Genomic DNA, 5,358 nt, shown 5'->3' with positions numbered 1-5,358 from the left:
CAGAGATATATAAGAGATATATATATATATATATATATATATATATATATATATATATATATATATATATAATTAACTTATATAAAAATATAGGCTCATCACTTTTACGATGCACACACAATCATAATGTCAAGTTGTGTTAATGTAAAGTTGTGTTATGGGGGATGGGATGAAATAAGATTGTGTGTACCTACCATATTTTGGTAGGTATAAAAAACAGAATAAGTCTATGGAATGTCCATATTTAGATAGCTAAGTAAACGTGCATGCTTGTGTTTTGGAATTCATTGTTATTTAAGTTGTTGTCATTTATTAATTCCACAGCCTAAGAACAATACTGAAACTTCAGAAGATCCTCTATGCTAAACTCATGTGCATATCAGTATATGGACATTGCTCTTAAGGTGGACCCCCCCCCCATCTTACCCTATATGTGTGTGTGTGTGTGAGGTTATAATATGTAGTTAGGATGCACAAAATCCAAATAGCCAAGTCCTTAACCACCTGCACCACTGGAGCCGATATGTTACAGCCACTTTTAACTAAATGTAAATAAACAAAAATAACCCTGTATTTTTTTTATTCCATAGTAAGGGCAATTCATACAATACATTTAAACTGAGCTACTTTAATACCATCTCTAGTATATGGACATTGCTCTTAAGGTGGACCCCCCCATTTTACCCTATATGTGTGTGTGTGTGTGTGAGGTTATAATATGTAGTTAGGATGCACAAAATCCAAATGTCTAAAGTCGTGTGTTTTGGAGTTATTTTGACTATTTTTTGCGCCTTTTCAGCTTTTGAAGCTATTTTATGGTTATTTTCAAAACAGCAATTTACCCCCAAAATAAGTTTCCACTGTGTCCCAGATAGAGAGCCTCCCTTAGAGAAAAGCGTACCAGCTTTTGGAAAACCATTATCCTCTTTTGGGGCTCCGGCAGGCACGTGCCAGAGAACAAAACCGTGCTACTTATAAAAAAATAAAATAAAAAAAAGACAATCTCGCAGCAATAAAAGGAGTCGCATCTATTATGCTGACCATGGTGGCGCTGCATGAGCCGCTAGTTGCATTCACGTGAATCACTCTGGCGCCTTATTGCAGATATGAATAATCGGTTTCACCTGTATAAGAACAATGCGTGACGCTACACGTGACAAGCGGGTGCAAAACATAAACGTGATGATTCACTGGCGTGGCGAAGAACGGTTTGCACCAAGTGTTGCCTGATGTTGGGAACTGACCACGCCTGTCGCTTCTATTTTCGGACTGTATCTTATTGGCGAATTTTTGTGCTGGTTGTTTAGACTATCGCGGACATGGATAACAGTGCCTCTGCTGCATAAGCGAGATGGTAAAGTTTTCGTCACGTTTGCACATCACGTTACCTGGACCAAACACCATGTAATCGCTTGAGTGGGTGGACTTAAAGCTCGAGTCCCGCGACTTGTAGCAAAAGCACGACTGCGGTTGACACATCGCAGAGTTGTCGCATGCAAAAACACTTTGTACTCTTGCACCGTGCCCGTTCTGCGCGCGCGCACAGACTACACCTCTCATGGAGCTCAGCGGTGTACCATAATCTTTGTTTATTTGTTACCTGACGCACAGTATCTTGGTCAGTGCTAGATTTCAAAGGCAAAAATTAAAAATTTAAATATAGGCCTTTTTTTATTTAGGCGAACTTGGAATTTTATGCTACAGTGAAGAGCATGAATTAACAATGAGTTATTTTGAAATAGATTTTTTTCTCCAGAAAGTTATTTGACACGTTTTTTAAGTTATGTATTCGTTATATAACGCCACTCTGACAGGCTTCAGTAAAATATTTAAAGCCAGTTGTTGATTCGATTGTATAGGCTACAGAATTATTTAGCTGCAATAGTAAATCCTACACTGTAAAAAAAAAAAATCGGTAACATTTACAGTAAAATAGGCTACCCGGAGCTGTGGTTGCCGTCATCTCTGAACTTTCTACCACGACTCTGTTCTTCGGCTGGTTCTTCCCTGTATACGTTGATTGACAGAAGTCTCGTCCAGTCAGCGGTGAGTAATCCCAAACCAATGGCGCTGTCTCAAACTATACCTACCTCTTCCGGTTTGACTGAATTATCATTGTGTTTTCTGACTTGTTATTTTGTTTTCGAATTTGTCATTGTGTTTTCTGAATTGTTGATGTGTTTTCTGAATTGTTATTTAGTTTTTTAGACTTGCATTTGCGTTTGTAATTTGTTATTTTGTTTTCAGAATTGTGATTTGTTCTGCACTTCTCGGCCACCGTAGTTTTGTACCATTGTAATACACCGATAACCACCAAAAACAGGTGGTGATGAGAAAGACACATGATGAATCAAAGTTCATCACAGCTTTTCCTCAAGCTGAGAAGGGAAATACTTATAGAAGGTGCACAGTGTCATTCACACAAATACCAAACAGCATCATAACACACATGATAGGCTACTGAAATAATGCAATGAACATTAATTTAACAACATTAGATGTAAGATAAAACCCTAATGTACACAGTGATAAGAAGAAATGTTTTTTTTTCAATGAGAAAACATCAAATGTGAAGTGTCATGCAGGGAATTGAATGTCAATTTACGGGGTTTCCACTGTAAATTATACAACAACTAGTTATTTTTTCACTTCCAAAAAACGTAATTTTAACAGTAATTTACTGTAAAATTACATTAAATGTAATCACAGTTATTCACCGTTTATAGGAAATGTATTGTTAACCAATTTACAGTTTTTTTACTGTAGCATTTTTACAGTCTCTTACTAGCTAAAATCACGATCATTTTTTACAGTGTAATGTAATGTTTAAAATGCTTTAAAAGACATTGTCCATCAGAGATATCATGAGTATTGTACATTTGAGCGTAAATATGTGGATTGCATTTACAATGTTACTGCCCTTACAAAAAGATTATATTACGCTCTTAAAAATAAAGGTCTTAATGTCATGGTTGAAACCTAGTTGTGTATCTGTGTGGATATATATATATATATATATATACACACAGACACACACACATACATACATACATGCATGTATATAGCCTATATATATAATTTTTTTTTTGTTGTAAGGTTGATGTTTTGTTGTACATGCTATACTCCAAGGTAGGCCTACTTTAAAAAAAAAACAACAACAACATTTAATGTCCAAACCCCGTGGTAGCTATTAAATGATGTAGACACTGTTAATCTCCTTATGCTTAATTGTGACATTATTACGTGTTGTTTGCTTTAAACTTGAGATGACACATTAAACCTTACAAGTTCTTTAAATAACCTAATAATCCCGGCCCTCCAGACATCACCACACCTTGTCAGTCGTGCATATTTTAAGTAACGATGATCAATTTAGATAATCAGCACTGGACTCACCGCGGCAAAGCTCTGTAAATCTCAACTATTCAGCTGTAGTTTTATCCCAGAGTTATTTTGTCCTCTTAGTGCTGTCTGGCGCAACAGCGCCCGTGCTCGACAACGTGAGGAAGTCTTTGCATGGCCAACACTCATTAGCCTCTCATCATTGCGGTTTTCCTCCCTCTGGGAACACCAAAGGCGGCAGGACAGCCAAGACCATCTAAACACGTTGGTAAAATATGGACCCGTTCCTTAAAGATGAGCAAAGCAAGAGTATCAGGACATTTACAGGATTCTGACATTATAGCACTTGGTCTTTTACTACTGACATACAAATACAGCATTTCAAATCAGCCACACAGCGGACTGATTGAGAGCTATTTAGAACAATGGATTCTTAACCGAGCCGAAGTAACCACCAAATTGAGCAAAGTAGCGTGTATTTTTACGGTAAACCGTCGCTCGCGAAAGGGTTAATACAGGGAGGTAACCATAGAAACAGTGGGCTGCTAGTGCGCCTCTCTCAGGAGTGGACCACTGATCTATATAATATAATATATAGATCAGTGGATCGGACTCGAATTGACCAAATGCTGTCATTATCACTAGGCTATGTGTTATAAAAACAATTCGTTTTGAGCAAGATGAATCTCAACAGATCGCACCCTGCCTATGAATTCCTAAAACAGACAGTCACTGGAAACTATAGCAAGGCTCTGTCATAATTCAAATCAAGTTTTAAAATGGGAAGACTAAACTGCAGCATTATGAATCTAGGTCACTTGAGCCGCCTCCTAACCTACTGTCCGCGTGACTCCCAACGAGGCGCTCTACTGCGTATCGCTTCATTTCGAGATATCTGGTGGTCGAGTTAACCCTTTCTTGCGAGGCTCATTTCTATGCGATTCTTGTCACATTTGTGTAGCGCCTCCATTTCCTGTTTTTACAATTAAATCATATTTTAATATACTTGAAACGACTTGAAGCAGTTTAATAGCAGCCACTGAACGTCTTCTAACAGCAGACGCATATCTCGACTCAAACAGCGACTGGTTATTTGCTTCTGTTGCGCGCGCCTGAGCCTTATGAAGGAAGGACCTTTCAGTCCTCAAGCAAATAGTATAGCCTAATAAACGACATTCGAGACCTATTTCATGCATCGATGCGGCACAGAGAGAGACGTGCGTCCCTGTTTTTCTGCTCGCTGCAGTCGCAGGGTCCCCGTGTGCCATGTGAGTGCGGGATGCACCTCGGACACTGCTGCACGCGCCCTGCTGCGGATGCGCGCGGTCACCCGGCAGCTCCACGTGCGAGCTCTGAAGTGGAGCACAGTAAAGTGGGCGTCGACCCGGCGCTCTATTTTCGTGGAAAGCGGGTAGTCTCGGTCTTCCACTAATGTAAACATCTCAGCGGTCTGAGGGAAACAAAAGCCGTGTAATTGGGTTGTCGCTCTAGTTAAACGTGGATTCGTACAGACAAGACTTGTTTACAACTTGCTATTATTCTTATATAAACTATTTCCATCGAGCATTTTTCTTCTGTGGTGGACTCGCAGTGCTTTACATCTGATAGAGTGAACTGAATTGTCTCATGTTCAGCTTACTGTGTGGTTTGGGTATCTGATGGCGGACGAAGCATAGGCTACGTGATTATAAACATGCTCTTGTTCTTCTCGTTCAAGTGGCTTTTGATTAGCTGCTTGGAAGCACTGATGCGCCTTCTACAAGATCCCAGGGGACCTTCAGATGACAAACTAGCCCATCACTGTGATCACCCTGTACGTGATTAGGACAGAAAGCATATATGAAAAGTTTTCAGTTTTAGATTTGAATTTTTTCCCCCACAAACAGAAGGACTTGGAAACTCACACCACGGGTAGTTGACTCGGTTGTAAAGCTGGGAAAAGTTAAAGCTGTACATTTTGAACACAAAAAAAGTGACGGACTGCAGCTTTAAGAATGAGAAGAGATCTTTTTTTTT

Source organism: Sinocyclocheilus grahami, unplaced genomic scaffold (assembly GCF_001515645.1).
Source record: "Sinocyclocheilus grahami isolate Dianchi unplaced genomic scaffold, SAMN03320097.WGS_v1.1 scaffold48.1, whole genome shotgun sequence".
Classification (NCBI taxonomy): Eukaryota; Metazoa; Chordata; class Actinopteri; order Cypriniformes; family Cyprinidae; genus Sinocyclocheilus; species Sinocyclocheilus grahami.
The sequence above is the reverse complement of the archived record's forward strand: the minus strand, read 5'-3'. Positions refer to the sequence as shown.